Here is a 24,854-nt window from a genome sequence, read left to right as displayed (position 1 = left end):
CCATCCACGATAAGCTCTAGACCCTCAGTGGGGACACAAGGTAGCACCACCCAAGACCCTAAAATAGCCGCTAGTGATTCCTCCTCCGACTCAGAAATCATGGAAGCATACCCTACCCAAAACACTGAGAGAGAAGGCCATGCACCTCTCGAAGCTCCACAGCCTAGTACTAGTATGTTTAGCCGTTTCATGGAAACATTAGGTAGAGCTACTCGCTCGGAACCTGATGCAAATGAAGCACACGAAGAGGATGGGTTGGACTCTGACACACCTCTACGATACCCCATTGAGTTAAATAGTGCCTATGGAAAAGTGCTATATAATGCCTTATTGGACACGGGTGCTAAATACAATCTGCTATCCTATGGGGTGTGGTGTCAGTTAGGGAAGCCACCTCTATCTGAGAGTATTATCCAAGTCAAGGGTGTCAACAAGAAAAAAACTGCGGTTTTTGGAATCTGACACACTTCTGTCAGTTATGACAATGGGGTTGTAGCTCAAGACTTTTTGGTCATGCCTACTGGAACTATGGAGGGTAATATAAACCTAGGCCGCACGTGGATGATAGCCACCAAATGCACTATTGATTGGGGGACTGGGGGTGTTACAACGCAAAAACCAACTCTTAGCCCTACCACTCAAGCCATAGTCCCTGAGATATTGCCCAAGGAAATAAAACCCAAGACATTGCATGTCCAGGAGGTTGAACCATACGTCCCCATAGCCCGACTCTCTAGAGCTTCAACTGATGTAGTTGAAAGAAAGCTTGAGACACACAAGAACCATCCTAATATAACAGAGAAAACATACAAGTGGGTCCCTAAAACCTCTGTAGTGAGCATAGTTGATGCAAAAAAACAGAAGCCTTGTAAGAAACGTACCACTCGCTCCAAGAAAAGTAAGAAAATGTTGCGATGGATCCCTAAACGACTATTGGAAGCCCAAGGCTACTATCAAGGAAATGATCAAATCTGGGTGCCAAAACGTAGATTGTGCTCTTACCTATCACCTGACCCAAGTGAGCCCAATCCCGTAGCTCCAAAATGAATCAATGATCGTGGAAAGAAAAAAATCACAGAATGCTACACACCTGCTCCCGAGCTAGTTTGGGTACCAAAGAAAGAACGATTTGTTCCACCTAGCTCAGGAAGGGGGGAGTCCCATGAAGATTCTAGCTCATCATGTAATACATCCATAGAGGTAAAAGCTTCTACACAGCCTCCATCTATAGTAGTGGACCTCCATGAAGCTACAAAAGAATCCACACCTCCCAGTGTTCAAGAATCACCTAATGAACCACTTCAAGTTCGATCCTGGGAGAGTACCTTACCACCCTTGCAACTTGACGAGGCACCTAGGGTAATAGAAAACTACTGGCAAAAATCCTCACCTATTACCAACTGGAACAATTGGTTTCAAAGGGTGACAAGCTCATTTCAAACGGTATGATCTACCCAAGGAAGGGGGGAGTGTTTGCTGACAGTCATCATTCATTTGTTTCCCTCTCAACCTTTTTCCCTGACCTCTCAATTCCAATCTTAGGGAATGTACATATAAAGCTTTATACTCACAAAAAAAAAAGAAAAAAAAAAAGAGCAAGAGCAATTAGCAAACGAGTATGCACATTAAAGTCAAAACATTGACTCAGACCTACACATGTCACATTTGGTACAGTGAACCAGAAACCTATGCCATAAAACACCTTTGATCCTCATCACTTGAGTGATGGAGGGTAGGTAAGATTAGTACGATAGAGTGTTTCTGTTTTAGAGTTGAGTGATTAGAAAAGTTCTCTTTTCCCACTGATGTGCCTCCTAGAGGTATTGTTTGTGTTTCATAGTGTGTACAGGAGCGTGTTGCTATTGATAGGATTTGGACCTTCATGGAACCTTCAAATCAAGCGCGACCATCAACACAAACAGGTGTTTCTTGTCCATTAGCATTGCCTTTATCTTTTTGCATCCATGTTTGTCTGCTTTGATTGTGATTGGTAGCATAATATTCAGCGCATTGGCTTAGTATCAAACATTTAATTCAATGCAATCTTTTGTCATAATCACTTGTTTAGAGGTAAAAATCAAGCAGTCCGACTAAGCTAGTTTGACCAAGCTAGGTATTAGAAATCTTCTCTTAATACCATGGGGAATGCCTTCCTAATAAGCAATGGTTACTTAGGTTCTTAATCCGATTTAGGCAGCATTGTATGAAATGTACTAGGGCTTTCTAGTGGGCTTAACCCTATCGACCTTTAGCGTAAGTATTATAAAGGGAGTTTACTAATGTGATGAGCCTGGGGAATGTAACAGTGTTATATGACCCCCCAAAGTTACAAAATTAAAATGATGAAAATGAACAAGCAAAAAATCAAAGTGCCACAATGTAAAATTTTAAGCTGGAAGAGAAATCTCAGCTTGATTTGGTACTTCACTCACATGTATTGCCTATGGTACTAGAGCCCTAGAGGTTCCCAGCGTGGGCGCTTTTCCTTGAAAAGCAAAAAACCCAAGGCATACAAAATAAGCACACACATCAAAATTGAATCAGTGTGAAAAGACTTTGGGGGGTCAAAGAAAAAGTAATCAGTCAGGCGATGATTTCATGAGAAATTCCTTTTATGGTAGCTTAACTACAAGGTTTTCTAGATATAGCCTCTAGTCAGCCCTCGAACATGAATACTTGGCTCTCGCGATTAAACAACTTAATTGACCACAGAAAGTTAAGAAGCTTACCCATGGTATTAATATTCGATCTCTAGTGCTTTTCGACCATCAAATTAGTGACCCCAGACTTGTTTAATTTTCTACCTTTACATCTGTTTATGCATTTGATTACATTGCAATTTAATGTTCATTGCTATCAACTTGTTTGAAATTCTTTGACCAATCAATTTGTCTGTCTAAAATTGCATGTGATTTTTAATTGTATATGAGAATGCAATTACTGTGCCAATGTTGTTTGATTTTGCAGTGACTGAAGAAGGCTAAGGACATTCATCTCAAATGCTCTTCCACCTCGACGAACCAGCTTCAACTCAATAGCTTCCGAGGACGGAATCTACATCAGGAAGGGGGGCATGTTAACCCTCATGGCACACGGACACCCATCACCTACGATGGACGCGTATTATGTATGATTTAGAGTCAGGTACCGGGCTTGTCGGACCAATAGGGAAAGGTAGAGTGATCGCCGATGAGAGGCGCACTTTAACTTGGACATTCAAGGGATTAGTTGGTTAAGCATGGGCGCCCAAGTGTGAATGGGGTGAGCTCCTATAAAAGCCAACTAAACCTAATTTTTACTCATTCTCTCATTTGTGCAATTGAAGAGTGCTCTTGCTCCATCTCCATCTTCTTCTTCTTCTTCACCTCCTTGTGTGTGTGTGTGAGAGAGAGAGAGAGAGAGGGAGAGTGTGTGTGCGATCGAGCATTACGAAGGCACGACGGCGGCGAAGCGGTTGAGCGCGGCACGACTGCAGCTTCTTCTTCATCACGGCGAGGAATCCACCACGAAGGCGAGCGTAGAGCGGTGAGTGACACACCCTTTGTTTTCTTGAGCTTGCTAGTTTAGGCTTGTTGTGTGCTTGGAGCCGTTTGTGGCTCGCATACGGTGTATTGGCAAGTCCCTTGCTTCGACAGTGCGGCAAGGAGCGCACACTGTCCCATCCAACTCATGCAAGGTATAAGTTGCATTCCCATGTACATGTTGAACCACATAAGGACTGAACTATCTCTTTGAAAGCTTTCTTATTGTTGAATGATGGTTGTCAAGACTACCGTCATACACCAAAACCCAAAATCACCTTCCTTAATAGCTTTAGGTTTGAGCCTATGCCTCTCTTATCATATCTATCTTTATTCTTTAACCTCGCATCTTTCAATCGTGCAACTACATTCTCAATATCTTGAGGCCTTCTTTCTAACTGTTGTATGCACAAAGTAAGAAGGCCTTCCCTACTGATTCCATATTCCCAAGGCAATATATTCCATGCGGGAATCACATCCTCAATTATAGGTTTCTGACCGTACATCACCTCAAAAAGCATATAACCAGTAACTGAGCTATGAGTTGTACGATCAACCCATAATGCATAAGGCAATAACCTAGACCACTCTCCCAATTTACCTTTGTAGGACTTAGCAAAAGCTTTAATGATAGGAGGATGTCCATGCTCTGATTTACCATTTCCCTCAGGATTATATGCAGTAATGCCCAATCTAGAAAAAAACTCCCTTGCTTTGGCAGAATCCAACTTACCCATGTCCGTTGTTATTTTCCCAGCACAACCATAGTGGCTAATTACATCATCCAAGAGGAACTTACATACCCATTCTGTGCTTTTTGTTCTTAGAGCACGACCTTCAACTTGGTTGGTTAAATCTTCCCATGCAAGCACTATGTATCTCATTTGCCATAAGCTCAATGGCATCGTAACCAGATCTACTACCCACTTATAGTGCATATCCAATGGGTAAGTAGGGTGCAACCCATCATGATGATGTACATTCGAATACATTTGATAGGTTTCACAAGACTCCACAAAGGGAGATACATCTTTATGCATACCTTTCCACCAATACCTCTTTCATTTTAGTAAAGGTGGCCCATACACCTCTATGTCCATCATAAAGAATCTCATGAAACTTTTTCATAAGCTCATTTTGAGTGCCTTATCATTCACAACTCTGAATGACATTCCATTTCTCTATTTTGGATGCTTCCATAAGTACCCATCTTTCAAAAAGTATCCATATGCCTTTCTCCGTATTCTTTTGAACTCTTGATTAGTCCACCCTTCTTGCCTTGTCAAAGTGCTTAGATAGTGTCCAATGAGCAACCAGTCACCTTGATATAGGTCCTTTGTAAATGGCTCAAGTGCATTTGACAAGCAAACATGATCACCCTTGGCATGAGAGATACTATAAACCTTTCACACAAAGACTAGGCTGCAAAGAAGCTTGCTCCATCTTATCCATGCAGTCCTTTGACAAAGGTAATGCCATTGGTTTCACTTTCTTTGCCACAAACTTATACTTGGTCTCCACTTGTACATCAACATCTTGATGATTTTCAAAATCCTTAATGACTTTGTACATTTATATTGAGAAAACTTTTACAACCTCACTTCCCATACGCAAATTGCAATCCACTAAAGTCTCCAAATCTTGCACAATATCCACAAATGAACACTCATCAAACACACATGCAATGCATTCACCATCTTCTAGAAAACCGTTCATCTTCAAACCTCTTTGTACACTATTTACATGTTGTCATTCACCCCTCTTTAAGTCCTTATACTTTGTAAAACCAATAGATCCATAGTCTGTTAATCTTACAAAACCTGTAGAAAACACTTCCTTTGCATATGCATCATGCGAGAACTTTTCTCTTCTTGTACCACTGCAATTATGTTCTACAATGGTACATGACCAGAACCCCTCATATCCATGTTGTTCTTGAATTCTTTGTTTGTCTTTGGCAAGGGTTGCTCTCTAAGACTGTCACGATTCCTTTCATGGTCCACACAAATAGTAAGGAATTTTAGTGCACGCTTCCCATCTCTGCTCCTTATCCTAGCATAAGCTGACCCATCATCCATCACCTTGGTTTCCATGCAAGTAGCAGTGATGTATGGCTGCCCAAGGATAAGAAGGTATATAGACATCTCTTGTACAAAGAAATTATGGTCATCTTTCACATCCCCTATAGTTACCTTTACATTTGGACAAGCTTTGTACAGCTCCTTGATGAGTTGTTTGCTGCACAAATAATCCATCCATGATTTACATCAATTGGCCATTTTCCTTTTTGATAAAGACTCTTTGACATGAGGTGAATTTTTGACCCATGATCTATCAACACAATGTATAGCTCTTCTAAGTCTCCCACTTTTACCAGGGACTCACTAGTTTCTCTTGCCTAATGAATTTTCAAGTAATAACTCTTGTGAATGGTCTCGACTTCATCTTCATCATCCAAGAAGCGAACGCGTTTTACTCCTCCCCAAGACTTGAAGCATCTAACAACAATTTCTTCACCTTGCTCACCATAGACCTATACACCCTGTGCATTTAAAGTCTCTTCTTCACCATGTACATGGATAGATTTAGTAAGAGACTGTCGCTTTCTCTTTATAATATCAATTATTTTTTTGTGGAACTCTCGCTTTTCTATGCCAAGGACCTCACCCAAGGTAAATTCCACCTTACTATTCAAAATCTTCTTGTGGTATGACATATGACATGCGGACAAATAAGGTAAGAATGCACAATACATTTAGGACAAGCTAGGCACATATAGGCAGATGGGGCAAATCAAACTTCATTTGCAGATTACCACTTTCACACACACGCACACGCACGCGCGCGCACACACACACACACACACACACACACACACACACACACACACACACACACACACACACACACACACACACACACACACACACACACACACACACACACACACACACACACACACACACACACACATAGATTGTGACCTAGAGCTGCCCAAAAAACATTTGCTTGCTACGGCCACATTGGGGGACACACACTCTACACCAGATTTCACAGGTATAATCCTCACCGGTACATGAACATCTGTGAATGCTCAGATAAGCAAACAAACAACCAAAACAACAGAATCATTCAAAACCAAGGTGAGATTTTGGGGAAACTATCAAGGGTCTTTTGGGAAATCAAGCCAGATCCAAACTCAGTTATGAGTGCATAGGAATGCTCCATTTGCATTACAGAATTTAGCCATGCAAGTCAAAATGCCAAATGGAGTGGAACATTGATCGCGTCCATGACCCCCCACTTCCAAAATCAACTAAAAGTGGTGCAAACTAATGCTAGAGAAAGCACCTATCAGCTGTTTCAATCACAAAAAAAAAAATCTTTAGAACATGGACGCGATCGATGACCCCCAAGTGGTCTAAACTAGGAATTTCTGATACAGACAATTTGCACATACCTTGGGAAGAGTGTCCTGAAAATTTGTGTAAAAAAGACATCATGAAACCGAAACTCGGGTCAAATTGGAATTTCAATCACCAAATGATCATTTTGACCCATAGATGGAAAAGTGACTAGGGCAAAGTGACTACCACAAACCCCGTCGTGACAGCTAGCAATTACTCCCGTGATTTCCTGAGAGAGAGGGACCTTCCTGAGTATTTGGTCCTTACCCTTACAGTACAAACCGTCATTGATGAGTCGATACCTTGTGGCCTTCCGCGTCCGCCATTGCTTCTGTCCCTTTGTTAAATCTGATGGGCATTCCCCTGTTTCCAAAAAATGCATGATGTTAGGCAAGGCATCACTGCCTTGAAATAGAGGGAGCTTTAGTTTTATTGCTCCAACCACCACTTCCTGTAGTCTTTCACTTGCTAGGGCATCTGCTTCTTGGTTTTGAGCCCTTGGGATATGGTGTATTTGAACTTCTTCAAACTTACCCAACAAGGTTTTTACACCACTTAAGTGAGTCCTTAAACTAGGATTCTTGCATGTCCATGCTCCATTTACTTGCCTTACCAGAAGTAGAGCATCCCCAAATACATTAAGGCGTTGTACACCTTGTGAGACGCACCATTGTAGACCCTTGGTTAGTGCTGCATACTCAGCTTCATTGTTAGAATGTGAATCTAACAATTGGCCCAACGAAAATACCTTTGTCCCTTTGTCATCAAAGACCACTATGCCTGCAGCTGCTTTGTTGGACGCTCGCTTGTAGGCTTCATCAAAGTAGAGAGAGTATGCTCCTTCTACCATCGGTGGTACTGGAGGTAATCGGACTTCTCCTTCCTTAGATTGCTTCTCCTTCCCTTCAAAGACTTGGTAGGTCATGAGTCCCCCCAAACTTGCCCTTGTCGTGCTTTCTACCTGTACCGTGTAGTCAAACTCTTGCAGACGAACTAGCCATTTAGTAATTCTACTAGACACATCCATGTGTTGTACAACATAGGGAAATATTTCATCCGTGGTTAGAATCACAAATTGCTTAGGCAGCAAATATGACCTAAACTTTGTAGTTGCAAATCTAAGAGCTAGGACTAAGTGTTCCACATGGGTGAAACCTTTCTCTCCTGCTGTCATCATTCGACTAGAGAAATGATTGGCCTCATGAAAGATGTCGTCGTATCCTTTTGGAGTAGCACATCCCCCAATGAGTCATCACCAACACTTGAGGTGACATAGAATTTTTCATCCCACTTAGGTGGTGAGATAGTTGGCAGAGTGGCTAAGACCTCCTTTACCTTGTTGTAGTGATGTTCGCTTTCCTCGTCCCAAGTGAAAGTTGATCTTTGAGTGAGTTGTTGCAGTGGTAGAAAAAGTTGTGATAGTAGATGTATGAATCTACTTAAGTACCTCACCTTCTGTAGAAAAGAGACCAGTTGACGTGCGGTCATTGGTGAAGGTAGGGCTATGAGTGCGGACACCTTACCTGGGTCGGCGTTAATACCTTTTGCTGAAATTTCATGGCCTAGTAGAATGACTTTACTCTCCCCAATGTGGCATTTATCCACATTTAATTGCCCACCTAGGCTCTGCAACCTGGCCAAACCTTCAGTTACCTTTTCTAAATGTGAAATACGGGAGCTATATATACAAAAATCATTAATGAACACTCTTATGGATGTTCCAAAGAACGGTTGAAAAACATATGTGACATATCTTTGGAATGTGGCAGGTGCATTTGTGAGACCAAATGGCATAACCCTGTATGCAAAACAACCCCATGGCGTGATAAAAGTGGTTTTTAGCTGATCTTCCAAGGCTATGCGTATTTGAAAGTATCCAGAATAACCATCACAGACGGTATATCATTCAAAACCCGCTACTTCATTCAGAATTTCATCCAAGAAAGGGAGAGGAAAGTGGTCTCTCTTTGTAGCTGCATTTAGTGGTTTGTAGTCAACACAGACCCTCCACTTACCATTCTTTTTAGGCGTCACCACTACGGGTGACACCCATTCTGAGTTTTCTACAGGATAGATGAATCCCGCCTCCAGCAGTTTCCTTACCTCGGCCAAGAGTGCCTTTTCTTGTATGACCCCCAGTCATCGTAGCTTTTGCACAACTGGTTTTACCCCTTCCTTCAGCTTAATATGATGTTCCACCACTGTAATGCCTGTGATTCTTTCATAGTTGTCAATGAACAGGTTAGGAAATCCCATCAACATTTGTAAAAAACTATCTTTCTCCTCAAGTGTTAATTCCGTAGACAACATACCCTTCAACCTACTTCCTCCTAGGCCAGGTGATTTTCTCTCCTCTTCATTGGGTTGCCTTTTTGGTGATGGATCACCAGTTGTGCTTACCCTTTGTGGATCCTTCATAATGATACCCATCACATCAATGGAACTGTCACTTTCGTCCGTGGATGTGGTCTCCTCCTCAGAACTGGAAGATTCGCTAGTGGTTTCATCTGCCGATGTTTCCAGATTCATTTGCTTCTGCTTGCCAATCCTCATGTCGTAGTAGATTGTCTCCCCTTTCTTACCGGTCATGCGTAGAAGGCCAGTACCCCAGTCTTGTTTTTCCTTCATGGCCATCAACCATGGCCTTCCCAAAATTAGTGGATAGCCCTCCCCCTTAGTAGGCATTACAAAAACATCTACCTCTACCTCAGTGTTGAAAGCTTTGATTTTCACGGCACTTACCACACCCACACACTTTACTTTTGCGTTGTTTGCCATCTTTGCCTTGCATGGAGAAGGCCTGTCAACCTCGAGCCCTAATCGAAGCATCATAGCTTCGCTCATTACACAGATTTGTGCACCTCCATCAATGTAGGTGTTTCCAACCCTCTTTCCTTTTATGTTTACGTCGACAATTGGAAGGATGTCATCCATGTTGCATCCCGAAATTGCTCCGGCTACCTTTGTTTTGGAGCGTCTTGTACTTACCATTTTAGACCATTGTCGCCTTACTTTTGGTGCAAGATGTAGCAGCTGTGGCCATGTAATCTTCGGTCCTTGCTCTGCCACATCCAATGTTAGATCATAGGGCTTAGAACTTTCCCCTAGCTGGAAGTCGGTGATGCCCGATTTCCGTCGTGGCCTGGATGGCCTCTTGCTAGTTTCTCCTCTCATGCTTCTCTCATCATCTGATTGTGTAGCTTTCTCCCTCCTAGCTCTTTTCACAGTCATGGATTCAAGTGGTTCTAAAAAGGTTACCTTCTCCTTACCCTTGTCCCTCTCCTTTGCTCTGGGTGGATCCACTACTATGGCTTTTCCTTTCTCTTCTAGCCTTATGATGTTCACAGGGCGATCAGGTGGTGGGGCTGGTGGAAGAGGTGGGATGGATGCTTGTAGTGGTGTCTGGGGTGGATGTAGAATTTGTGTTGGTGGGGGTGGTGCTCAGGGTGGGGGTGTTCTTTCTCTAGGGGGTGACAATTGGTTCCTCCTACCTCCTCTATTATAGTTTTGTCGTGGTTTGGGACAGTAGTACATACCGTGACCGTCTTCTCCGCAGTTGTAGCAATGATACTCCCTGTTTTGTCATCGTGCTCTTCCAGGGTCTTGATCTCTCTCTTGACTCCTCCCTTGTTGTATTAAGTGGACAGACAAATTCTGCAGTTGGTCAGTAATATGGGCCAACATATCTTGTTGGTCATCTCTTACCCCAAGAGCCAGTGGTGGTGGTGGAATGGTGGTTGTCGTAGTTGCTAGTCGACGCGATGTTCCTGATTCTGTTGACTCGGTTTCTTTGGCTTTCATTCGCAGCTTCTTGTCTTTAAGGCGAGCAATCTCAACGGCTAACTCGTACGTAGCCGGGAATCTACCTTTCACTTTCTCCTTGAGAAGTGGCCATAAGCCATGCGTGAACCGATCTTTTTTTAGGAAATCGGGTGCAGCTTCCCCCCTAGCCAGTGACTCAACCCACCGTTCCCACAAATCCACAAATTTGGACTCATAGGTGGCATATTCTAAAAGACCCTCCTGCTTCAAGTCTCTCAGCTTGTCCCACAACTTTTCTGAAGTGGTACCTCCCCCAAAGCGCCTCTTAAAAGCGGTTTTTAAGGGTTCCCAGTCATCCTTGGTTGCTTGTGGAAGTGCATTGTACCATGATCTAGCTTCTAGCTTCATGAGATGCTTAAAGATTCTAACCCGGGATTCATCCGTATCTTTGTTGCTCACTACACATGCTACTTCAAAGTCATCTAGGAAGTCTGTTACCAAATCCTCCCCCTTCTTTCCTTTAAATGTTGGAAATGCTACACTTGCCATGATTACTGAGAGAGAGCTAGAAAGACACACTGCTTAACTTGCAAAAGTTTTTTTCTTCTTTACAAGGAGGCATGTATACCCTCTTATACTAGGACATAGATTAAAACTTCAAACGGTACATTGCCTTGTACCAAAGGTAAGACAAATGGTTGATCTGATGCCAGAACCTCAAAAAATCGCTCCCCACCCAGCATGGTGTCAATGACGTGCTGGTAGTGAGCCTTCAAATCCAGTATTACCTTGATTGAGCGTACACGTGTTGGTATGTGTGATATGTCTTGAGGTAGGTTGTACTGATTCATGTGAAGCTTAGAGGTGCTTAGTCACTGTCCAAGCTTGTGGGAGAGGGTGGTGTTCTTTCCTGAAACAAACTCAGTAGATCCCTAGTTTCTCTAGTGAGAGTGTGAGCCAATGCTTCCGTTATCTGTGCTGCAGCATCAGGTGCGACTTGAAAACTGACTGTGATAATTACCTCGGTGACTTGAGTTACCCGATTCTCAAAGTAGAATAGTGTTGATCCTCTATTGTGTAGAGCTCCTTCCATTTTGTTGTTGTGGGTTGGTTGTAGGTTGCGGACATGGTTTCAACCTTCTCCTTCTTCTTCTTGGCACTTGGCCTATGTATATCCACTGGGTTTTGCGTGTTGGTTGACTCTCCCACTGCAAATCGATTACCGTTACGCCTGGCACTCGAGCTTCGATGGAGATGCGGAGTTCGTCTAGTTGTGCTTGGAGCTCTTCTTCTTCTGTCGTCCAATTAGCAAATCTTGCTAGCCATTCATCCATTCACAATAGTTTAGGGGTTTCAGTCTTGTAAACTGAAGGGTTTAAGGAAAAGATCCTCAGTGGGGGCACCAAATGACGGGTGCAAAGCGAACCCCGAACCCCGACGGCCTCTAAAAACACCGGGGACCGAATGGCGCGCCTCGAGCCAGTCATGGTAAAGCAAACAGGGGGCACCACCTAGCTTCAACGGCTAGGACATAAACAACACACCACCATAACAAAGTTTTCATCCAAGAGAGATGGATGCTTGGGAGTAATGATGAAAAGGAAAGGGAATGAGATCAAGTGAGAGAGAGAGAGAGAGAGTGAGGGAGGGGGTATAGCGGCTTAGTACTTAGGCATCACAAAAGGATGGCGAATCCGCACACCCTTCACACATACACAAGCTCACTCCAAAACACAAGACTAGGTGGCGATTCCGCACACCTCACATGGGCAAAACATTGCAAGAAAACATACTCACAAAACCTCAAGCTTTATTTAGAGACTTAGGCGATGAAATGGGGAGCATAGGGTAGGGGAATGAGAAGGGAGAGAGTGGTAGAGCACATGGCGGATAGGTGGGAGTTGATGGCGAAGACTCGCATGAGGATTATGGCCATCATCCTTCATTTAGTTGCCCTTCATCTTCCATAGCCAAGGGTGTAGAGGTCATGCTCAAGACAAGCATGGTGATTGCGGTGATGGTGATGGTGTGGGTGTGTGTGTGTGCACTAGGCACACACAATGCATAGTGTACTCTTTGGTGATGGTGTGTGTCTTTAGTGTGATGGTGACCCCTCTTTATATAGGGGAGGAAGGGGGAGGAATTCTAGAATTTAGAAATGAAGAAATCATTATCTACATAGGCCATGTGACTGTGGGCCCCACTTGTCTGGCTGTGTGTATATGTGCCAGAACAGCAGTCTCATGAGAGAGAGACTAAGAGAGAGAGATGGGTTGATGAAAAAAAGTGAGAGGTGACATGGAGAATAAAGTAATTACAAGAGGGGAGAGAGGGGAGTGTGTTCAGAGGTGAATCTGTGTGCAGATGTGTGTGAACACAAGAAAAATCAGGTAACCACCGGGTGGGGATGGGTCTGTGGGCACCTTTTTCAGTGAAACTGAGTGTGTGTGTGAGTGTGGGGGAGGTTATTTAGCTACAAGACAAGAGACATGGCGCCCTTTAGAGAGAGAGGGGGGTATTTGGGTCATGGGATATGATAGGAGAGAGAAAGAGGGGGTGGGGTATACTATTTTGGAAGATAAGGTAAGTTGCATGTGAGTTGGTGCATTATTGGTGAGTTATAATGCATTATTGGTGAGAGGTGGGGTAGCTTGAGGGGAGAGAGAAAGGAGAAAGGACAAGGGGAAGAGAGAGGGGGTTGACCTTTTGAGTGGAGGAGAGAAAAAGGGACACGGCGGGGCAACAGTGAAGAAAAAGGAGGCAAGGTGGGGATGGGCTGCCCCGCAGGCATGAGGTGGCCTATTTTACCTTTCTTATATATTTACATAATCATACTTTATTTTTTTCTTACTTTTTCCAATGCTTTTTATCACTCCCTCCCTAAGAGGGGGTTTTCATGGGGTGGGGACGAGAGAAGAGGGGTATGGGAGCTTGGCTTGTGAAAAGCCCCCATCACTACGAGCTTCCCAGTGAGTTTTCTTGCAAACCGGTCGGTGAGTTCCTTGCACCTATGGATTCACGGAGAGTAGAGCTACGAATTAGGACCATATGCAACAAAAAATGGTAACATGTATTTTGCTGTCTATCTTTATACGCATTTGTCGCAAGAGATAGTTGGAGGGTGGATATCGAGTCACGGTCCATAGGGTATTGGAGAGTATATCTTGTATGTTTCGTGACATTTTGAATGCATTTGGCCTAGATTTGGATAGCATGAGCATCATAGGTCGGATTGCTTTAGCTAGTGCATAAGCACGTTTAGATTTGATTTCCTCGATTAGAGATTGTCTTAGAAGGTCGAGAAGGTGATTGATACCCATCTTCTTGTTTTCATGTGTCTACGGGTTAAGCCTCGTCCTTGACCGACATAGAGTTGTTGGTTCTGTTCTTGGTATGCTAGCGTTCGCCCGTGGCATACCCACCAACATTGGCGCCATTGCCGGGGATCGAAGCCCTAGGTAGGTGACCTTAGACTAATCCTATGAGGTGAGAGTTCCTCTGGTGTGCCAGAGTATTCTTTTCTATCTTCGTTTAGTTAGGACCTATAGAGAGGTGCTAGGAAGCGTGTGTCTTGCCCTCGTCTTGCCTTGGTCACCCATGTTGATGGTTTTAGTTTAGAATTGTATTGGTTTGGGAGTTTGAGTGGTTGAAGAGGTGATAAAGGCATTGGCTAGTCCGTGTGTCTTATCTACTCACAATTGCAAAATTCCATTTTTTATGTTTAGGAATAGCTTTAGGTAGATGATTTGATCTTGATCTAGAGCTGTCGATCAATGAAAATTTTCTCGAGTTGATTGGTTGCATTGAAATCTTGAAAAGAGAGTGAATCTTAGTTGAAACATTCTACTCACAATTGAAAAATCCCATTTTTTATGTTTAGGAATAGCTTTAGGTAGATGATTTGATCTTGATCTAGAGCTGTCGATCAATGAAAATTTTCTCGAGTTCATTGGTTGCATTGAAATCTTGAAAAGAGAGTGAATCTTAGTTGAAACGGTGCAAAACAAAGTTCATAAATTTCTTTTGCATGACTGAGGGTTGTTGAGGGCATAAGAAGGCATTAGAGAGGGCTCTACACATAAAAATCTGAATTCTGCAAGGTTAGACTTTATACGTGTATAAAGTCTCCAGAGCTAAAAAGAGACCAAAGTTGTGGAAACTGACTATGCCAGAGTATTCAAAAGAGTATTTATACCCTAAGAACACCTTGAGTGGAAAATTTTGTCATAAAATTAGGGACCAAAAGCCAAAACTCGGAGTGGTTATGACGAAAAAAAGCAGAAACTTGTGTTTGTGAGCACTTTTGAGCTTTAGATTTTGTTGTGAACACATATACATGTTGCTAATAACTAGGGGAACTTAGGATAGAAACAGATTTGAATTCTGAGATAGGAGACATTATACGTGTATAATGTATCTAGCATAGATTTGGGCATTATCCTGCATGTTTGTCATCACTAAACCATTTGGGAGGTGTCTATAAGCTCGACTACAAGATTCCACACCATTTGGTCAGCCAACTTGACATCTGGAGACAATTTTGCAAATTCTAGCCAAAAACAAAGAAAAGTGGTGAATTGGTGAACCATTGTCATCAATACTTGATTTTGAGCACATATACTTTGTGTACACACAAAAAGAACCTTGGGCTGAGATTTAAGTTCATTTTTGTCAAAAAGACATTATACGTGTATAATGTGTTTTTGCCCAGAATGGACTCAAATGGTACAAAGGTATATGCCCAAAGTTTCCTAAAACCTTGGGGAAGTCCATAGTTTAATTTTATTGCATTTGCGCCAAAATTTGAGCTTGAAAAGACCAAGAAACAATTGAAACATTCTACGCACCCTTTTTGGCCACAACTTGGACAAACTTGATTCCAAACTCAAGTCAGAGGATATTTGGGAAGTCCCGAAGTGATGGACTATCTCTGGAGCAAGATTCATTTCAATTGGGTCAAAAAGAAATTATACGCGTATAATGTCTATTTTGATAATATTGAACATTTTTGAATTTCAGAATACACAGGGGGTATGAGCACATAACTATAAGAACACACCTGCAAAAATTTCTTAAATCTGGTAAAAAAGACTTTATACGTGTATGATTTCTTTTTGGTCTTATTGACTTCCAAAGCAAAACTGGGCATATCCTTGCATCCTAAGGGACCTTAGAAGTTAAAAGCCAAGATTGTATTCATTTTGGAGCATATTTGAGCCAGTAAGTGCCAAAGAACAAAAAGTGACCCACTGCATCTAATTATAACTTGCACATAAGTGGTGCAATTGTCATTTTGAATGTTTTTGAGAGTTACATGCATGCTAGAGAACATCTACTGAAGAAATATTGCCATTTTTGTCAAATAGATTTTATACGCATATAAAGTCTAAGGACCAGAGTTAGAGCATATTGAGTAAATTAAGCCTGCCAAAGTGTTCCACATAACTCTAATAACACATTTCACTAGTCAATTTAGTGAGATGAACTTATACAGAGAACCAACCCTTTGGAAGAAAAGTTGGGACGAAAAATAATTATATGTTCTTACTAACCAATACTAGATGTTACTAAAGTGAGAATCACCAACTGACAAAGATTTGCAGAGTCTAAATTTTTGTACAGATAGCCAACAACAAAGTCCAGCAAGTCCAGACCACTCAGAAGTGCAATCAATCAACCAATTGGAGAGTTGAAATAGCTAGCGTAATACATGACAGAGCGATCTCTAAAGGTAAAAGGTTTGGATTTGTAGTGGTGTGTTAAGGGATTGATGTATTTGAGATCAGGAAGAAACCTCCAAAGAGGCCAAAAATCACAAGGAGATCAGTTCAGCATAGTGTCTACGAAGAAGAGTGTGACCCAAGCTAGAATAGATGCACTAGCACCAATCACATAGAAGACGGTAGTGGCACCCACACCTCCTCTGAACAATCTTTTTATCTCATGGCGGACCAAAACACCGCGGTTAACCGACCAATCCAAGGAGAAGGAAGGAGCACCTCTAAGAACCCTCCTCGGACATTGAGGTTTACAACCCTTTACTTAGAAGGACCGAATGCCCATGGAGCTCTAGTATATGCTGATGAAAGGGGACGAAAAAGCATATGTATTGAGGAAAAACCATCAGAAGGAGTGGATTCCCTTCTAGCGTAAGATGATGGGGATAGATTCCGTGATGAGGAGGGAACACATTACCTTATTGTTAAGGATCCAGAGAACTACAACAAGTACGGGGATAATGTGGTAAAGGGGAAGATGGTTTTTGAAATCACCGAAATACCTCCTCTAATAGACCTTCCTAATGCAACCCTAGTGTTTGACAAGAAGGTGACTAAAGTTTCGAATAACCAAGGAGCGGTAGGAATCTATGAATACCTGAATGGGAGAGTCAAGACATGTTTTCGATGTCTAGCACCATTTGCCTTTGAGCTAGGCACAAAAAAGAGACTATGTACTTGTTCTCGTATGAATCGGGTGAAGGGAGTCTCATACTATATGTTGACAACTATGGACGAGAGTATATGCCGATAGAAAAAGCAGAGGTAGCAAGATTGATAGCCACTAGAGTAATTCCAACAGACCTCGCTGCCACTCAAGGACTAAACCCTACCCCCCAGTAAATCTACCAATCCCTTTGAGAAAATAGAGGATGCGACCAGAATCCCAGCTAAGCAAGCCGGAACGGTAGAAACACCAGTTTTCCTTCGTATCTCAATACAACTCCTGAAACGTTGCAATCATGGTTGTGACCCACAGTGACAAGGGAACAGGAGTTCTATAGAGGTGAAGTCCCTATTACAAATAGATCTTATGTGACCCCTATAGTCTCACCCATGCCCAATTACTCTTATTCTTATCCCAAGGAAAGCAAAGGACCAACAACGGTGCCGATCACAACAGAATTCCCCTATATGGAGAGAATCAAAACAGAAAGAGGTTTTGCAATGGAACCACCTGTTGAAAGGTCATACATAGGATATGGGACGGGGGGAGCAGTTAACAGAAGATTGAGACATGAACCAGACACTGTGAGGGTAGAAGGACGAGGAGATTCCACAGTCATACTGGTGGAACAAAGACGTGTTAGACCTTCTCAAGTCCAGAAATGGGTACACAAAAGGTATCCAGGAGAAGGGGATCCTAGAGATCACGTGGCAACGTTCTTGAGAATGATCTGAGCAGAAGAGGTTAGAGACTTCGATACACAATTTACTGGATTTGGACTCACCCTAGAGGAGGACGCCACCACCTGGTTTGATTATGTGGAAAGACGAGATTTTGGGACCATCCAAGAAGTTTTTGACGAGTTTGTGGAGGAATTCTCTCAAAGAGGGATAGCCCACAATACTGTCTCAAATCCACAAGTTTAAATAGAAAGAGGGAGAATTTGTCAAGAATGCAGTCCTATGGCTGAAATGATACGTAAAGTTCTGCCCAATGGAAGAACTACCTACTCAATCCAGACTCATGTTGATATTTATCCAAGGTCTGAGAAATGCAAACCTTCAAAAGGACTTGCATATGAAGAAAAGTCCCACTCTAAATGAGTTAACCAAAGAGGCTTTATTCTTGGTAGATATGTTGTGAGATCTACAGAGTTGGAGATCTAAGAGACAGAGATGATGATTCATCATCTCAACAAAGTGGATCAAAGTTTGGAAAGGCTATACAATGAAATGAACCAAGTGTAAATCAAGAGCGACTAATAGAGGAGGTGCGAAAGAGGATAGCCCATTTGCCAAGCCACATGCTAAGACATTAAAGTGGTGCACCATCGAACAAAAATGGACAAATCATGCTACTAAGGAATGCTGCTACAATAAGGGCTATGTGCGAGAACGACAATATGTTCCGCAACCACAAGCAGCACCGCCTCAAGTACCACCAGTGCCTAGATATACTGCAAGAAATTTGCCAGGACCAGCGGGGGTTGAACGATCACAGCCAGTTTGAGGGCAACAACCACCACTCCCAAGGACAAGACCAATAGGGGGAAGAACCAAAGGAATAAGCCTTAGTGCATGTCCCTGTTTATTACGAAGAGCCAAGTGGAACAATGGCCTGCCCAACATACTACACACCAGAAGAGCCAAGAGCGCCAAAACCATGGAGCATGATCGACAATGTTGGACCACCAACAGCGTCACAGGCCGTAGGAGAAAGTAGATATAGTTTGGACGAGAGAACCTTATTGTTCATAGCCAATGGAGGTTTCAATGGACCAAGACCTACTTACCAATAGAGGGGTGCTCAAGGAGCTCCTCGACAACCATTGGGACCATACTATAAATGTGGGGGTAACCATCTTATGAAAGATTGTCCTCATACGAAAATTGTTCGGGTCAATGCGTATTGTCTAGATTGCAGCGTCACTCATTTGATTGCCAATTGTCTAAAAAATCCAAACAAAGCGGCTAAAGCAACCATAAACATTTTGGAGGATATCCCTTCAAGTAGTGGTTTCGAAAATGAAACAGTTATACCTATACAGATCATCACACGAGCTTGGGCTCAAAACGAGAAAGGGGGACTTGAAAATGAAGAACCAGGACATAAAACACCTAGCATTGAACGAAAAAGCCAATGAAATACATGGAAAGCTAGAAAAGCATGTGCAGAAGTGAGGAAAGAAAGAGTACAAAATGTCATAATGGAAGAATTACAACGAATCAAAGACAGACTAGAAAAACTTGAAAGACGAGCACTTCAAAAACCAAAAACACCAACAAATAAAGAGCTTGAGAAGAAAGGAAAATCAAAAAGTGCGGGATCAGGTAGATATGTGCTAGTAGAGAAAGTAAACAAACATCTAGATGCACTCTTGAAAGCATATGACTCAAGGCTTAAAATCGACCAAACTCAGGAACAAAAATGGATGACATATCCCTATGCTAAGTTAAAAAAACAGAGACTAGAAATGTGTCAAAAGATGATCCAAACTGTGCAAACCTTACTAGAACCAACCTCAAGGAAACAAGTGGAGGAGGTAGAACTTCCAATACCAATGCCTAGGAACCCTCCAACACTCAAATCAGAACGATTAACTGTTAGTTCAAAAATTGAATTGAAAGCTAAACATTCAGTTGAAAAATCGGGGATAGTGTAGAGCACAACAGACCTAACATCAGAAGGTTTCCAACCTATCACACTTGAATTGTATAAAAGCGACCAGGGTTTGAATGAACTTTGGAGGCAAATAAGGGAAGCAAATGAGGCAAATACACTAAGCCAAAGGGTTAACAAAACCAGTATGGGAGAATATGACTTTCTTCCTCCTATTGAAGAATTTGAGGCAAGACCTCAAGCAGATCTTGAGATGCACTCTTATTGGGGAGACAAGGGATCTGTGAAATCTTGGGATAGCCAACCTGTATCTCTGAAAACTTTACCCTCATATATGGGAGAGGATGAAGCAAAGTCGAAAGTGAAAGTTGTGCCATCACAGCAACTCTCTACAAGGAAGGGGATGGACTCCCAGGGGTTGATAACCCTCTTATCAACTCCAGTGTCTTGTACCATTACTCTCGCCGAGCTTCTCAGAATAAGACCTAATATGTGGAATATGGTAGGAAAATGTTTCGAAAAGTTTGGAGTAAGGGATCCGAATTCTCACGAATGCAGGAAGGAATCAAGAAAATAGAGAAACCTCAAGTAAACATGCAACCAGTACCTTAAACAAGGTAGGCGAATACTGTGAAGGAGAAGATAGCAACACCACGCTCCCAGTTGAATTCTTGACAGTGGAGCTTGTGTAGCCATCGCAACAAAGGATGTATGGAAGAAATGGGAAAAACTAGCTTTGAAAACAACCAAGATGAAGCTGCAAACTCGCTGACGCTTATATGGAGAGACCCATAGGGATTTTGGAAAAAGTAGTTGTTCCGTCTTGCGGAATCAAGTACGAGCATACCTTTGCAATCATGGATTTTGGTAAGAAAAATAACCGTGACATAATACTTGGACAACTCTTCATGCGACCATTAAAGATGGTCCAACATTGGGGCTACAATCACCTATACCTCAGACACATGGAGACTACTATGAGAATAAACCTTAAATACCATAGCTACAAAGATGTGCACGGTAGAGGAGTTTGATTCTACTAGGATAGTAGGGTCAGAACTCCTAGACTAGCTAGGTAAACCAAAGGAGTTATGGATGTGTGGGGCATCCAATTGTGGAGCCTGAAACGAGAAGAATGTATTCTAGAGAGAGCAACCTTTTCCCGATAAAAACTGATACTGACTCGATACGTTACTGTCTCTGCCACTGACACTATTTGTCGTGCTGAGATTTTTCTGGCACCTTGACTGGCTCTGGTACTGGTTGTATATGAAAAAGATTTAGAATGGCTGATTCTGAATTTCCTAGCCATGAGTTCCCATAATGCCAGTATCTCCTTCTCAGGAAGTCTCTTTCTCATTAGAATAATATAGCTTCATCTTGGCCCCATTATAAACACCTGGCAGCAGTAATCCAGATAAATCCTTTAACCTTATTGTGCCATTGGAAAACACCTAGTCAATTTCATATGGATCTCAAAAATCTATCTTTAAATTTGGCTTCTTAGGGCCCAGTTTGAATTCATAGAGCAGCACCAAGTTGCCCTTCTAAAACTCCCTAACTTTGATTCGTCTATCATGCCAGTGTTTTCTTCTTTGTTGAACAATTTTTTGTTCCAACATAGCACACTGTCTTAACTCATCCAACTGTGCTAATTCCTCCAATCTATTTTTAAGATTATGATTGAAATCCAATCCATACTCTACCGCGATCTTGAGACTGGGAATCACGAATTCCATAGGCACTACAGCTTTAGTACCATACATCATTTTGAACGGTGTTAGTCTAGTCATGTAGGCCCATAGAGCAGTCTGGAGCTTAAGATCCCATTGGTGTGGCTCCTTATACACAATCTTGGTGAGAATGGTCTTCATGGTTTTATTACTGCTCTCTGCTTGCCCATTGCACCTGGGATAATATGGCATTGATTTTCGGTGCTTTATTGAGAGCATTTCCATAAGAATATCCATAGTATCATTAATAAAGTGTGTCCCTTCATCAAACACAATCTCCATAGGACATCCATATCGACAGATAATATTTTCCAATAAGAATAAAGCAGTGGACTTCGCAGTGTTATCTAGAAGAGCCTTGGCCTCCACCCATTTGGTGTCATAAAATCTAATATCTAACCAACCCAAATGATTTTCTCATATTAAACTGATCACTTAATGTGGGAGAATAAACGGGAACAAGGGTTAGGATATATACATGTGCATATAGATCTATCTCAACACAGGGCCAATGGTAAAGGGGTCCAAATGAGAGATGGTCTATCAAAGACCAAGGCTAACCAATGGAGCATACTACCTTAGGGTTAGCTTCATTGAAGACCTTCAATAATGACTGTAAAAATTCTTTGACCATAGGTAAGCTAGGGTTGAGCTTGAGGTGGGAACCCGGCCCAAGCTTAAGGTGCTTGAGGTGCTTGTCATGCTTGATGACTAAGGTGCTTGAGGTGCTTGATGATTGGGGTCCTTGAGATGCTTGAGGTGCTTGATGATTGAGATGCTTGATATGCTTGAGATGCTAGGGTTGTACTTGAGGTGAGAACCCAGCCCAAGCTTGAAGTGCTTAAGGGCCAAGCTTGTGGTGGGAACTGGGCCTAATCTTGAGGGGATTGAGGTGTTAAAAGTCAAAGATCTAATCCCTACAAGGAGGGGGCGAGCCCTACATGAGGGGGGATGAGAGAGAACACCCACACACTCACACAAGGCCTACTTGGTACAAAGAAAGCATAAGGGACACTTGTCAAGTTCCTCCTCATGTTGCCCTCATGGTGTGCCTGAAACCTATTGGTTGGCCACCCAAGGGGTCCAATGATAATTTAGAAGATTTAATTAATTATCTTTGCATTTATCAAGTCCTCTGTCTCAAAGGGAAAAGGGGGACACTTGTCCCAAGGCTACCCTTGTTGCTTGTAATGCCTCCTGCTTGTGATTGGCTAGGCCTGGAGGGGTCCAATGAGCTTCAAGCATGAGCTACAAGGGGGGGTCGACCAAAGCAATCTAGGGGGTTTCTGAGGGGGTATACTCTCCCACACATACTCACACACACTCTCATTATGCAATGTGCAAAGTGCAAGAGCTCCCTCTCCTTCTCCAAGCAAGTAGAGGTTGAGAGCCTACACTAACACTCTTGGCTATGGAGTGAAAATCCAACCAAGAGCCATGCTCCAATGATTAAGCTTGACATCATCTCCTTCTTCATTACTATGCTATTATGTATGCTAGCAAGAAGATTTATGATAAGTGAGTGTTGGGGTATAAAGCCCAATGTGGTCGCCCAGGTAAGTGGGCGGGCCGCCAGGTATGTACACATATTCTTTTGTAAAAACCTAATAAGAACTCACTATGCTCTACACATTACAGTAGAGCAAGTTCACCATATCGTCATGCTCTTCTTCTCGCACTCTCTCTCGCGTCGCACTTCCGCTTGTACTCCTTCAACTGGTATCAGAGCTCAGATCGAGGCTCGGGGCAGCACTACAGGAGGCTAGAGTCACCAGCTCAGATTGGAGTGAAATTCGAAAGGCGAAGACACGGCCCCAAATCCTGTGGGTAAGCCCAAAGGGCTTGGTGTTCTCAGAATTTCATTCAGAGGTCATCTCGGCCACCGTTCGGCTTCGACAAAGGTCTGTGCAGGCCATTTTCGACTACGTGGTCTCGGCGGGTGCAGATCCGACTCTGCAAATTTGGGGTTTTCGGCTTATGAGTGCAGGGGCTGAGGATATCGACACTCCCAGTATGTTGATTTGTGGCTGTCTACACATCGAAGGACGGCTCACAGTTCTTGGAGGCATGTCACATACGACATGGGCACATCTACACACAGTCTGTAGGCGACATCCACTAGTTTATCAGGTAGCTTGTGTTTGCTGCTTGATATTCCAGATTTCATCCTGACATTGCAGGTACTTCAACATGGGATGTATTGTCAGAGATGATGTATGTCTGTTGAGGGTTTGCTGGCTGTGAGTCACGCAGCGAACAACCGCCGCAGCGGTTACAGCATACAGTGGGAAATTTGTGGATGTATGACTTTGTGGGAAGTCTATGTACTGTCAGATTTACTGTAGCCTTTGTTGAGGGTCCAGTGAGGTTTTATTGAGCTGGGGGGTTCTCAAATGTTGAGATCCTTTCGGTGATACATGTCTTGGAGCGATCCCTCGAGCACCCTTAGATAGGCAGCTAGGATGTATTGACTGTGAGTTAGACAGTTGGGATTGCATCTTTGCTTTACTGCATTGAGGCATTGTCGTAGTCTATGCTTATAGGACAGTGACAGGACAGTGAGAGACAGTATAGGTACAGGAAGGGTTTACCCGCAGCTTACCGTGTAAGAGAGACAGTGTTTTTTGAGCTGTTTTCTGGTCTGTTTTTTGAGTACACCAGAGCCATTTTACAAAGGCGACTCTGCCGAAATTTATGCAGAATCTGAAGCTTTCTTGGTTCATTTGACAGGTTGATATTGGTTCAGAGGTCGGTTTACAGGGGAAACTCTGCCGAATTTTTCCCAGAAAAGTAAACCATTGTGAAGCGTAGCTATGGCTGGATCACAAGACACTGCTCTTTACAATATCAAGAAGCTGGATGGAACCAATTTCCCATTGTGGAAGAAGCAGATTTGGCACGTGTTGGTACAAAAGAAGCAGATAAAACCTATAAAGCTCAAGGGGATAAAACCAGAAGATATGGACGAAGATGAATGGAGCAAAATGGATGAATTGGCACTTTCTACCATTATGCTGACTTTGGCAGAAAGCGTTTACTTCAATGTAGCAGACGAGATGTCGGCTTATCAAGCATGGTTAAAGCTGAGTGATCTTTATGAGAAGCAGAGTGCAGCTTCACAGGTATACTGGCTTAAGAAGCTTGTTGACTTGAAGATGAAAGAAGGGACACGTATGTCCAATCATCTGAATGAATTCAACACAATCTATAGTCAGTTGTCAGCTCAAGGTGTCAAGTTTGATGAACCTGTTAGAGCTATGTTCCTGTTGATCACATTGCCGGAAAGTTGGGACACTTTTCGCACAGCTTTGAGTAATTCTGCACCTCCAGATGGTTTGAACATAGCAGGTGTAGAAGGAAGTCTGCTT

Source organism: Adiantum capillus-veneris, chromosome 25 (genome assembly GCF_014529385.1).
Source record: "Adiantum capillus-veneris isolate H3 chromosome 25, ASM1452938v2, whole genome shotgun sequence".
Taxonomy (NCBI): Eukaryota; Viridiplantae; Streptophyta; class Polypodiopsida; order Polypodiales; family Pteridaceae; genus Adiantum; species Adiantum capillus-veneris.
The sequence above is the reverse complement of the archived record's forward strand: the minus strand, read 5'-3'. Positions refer to the sequence as shown.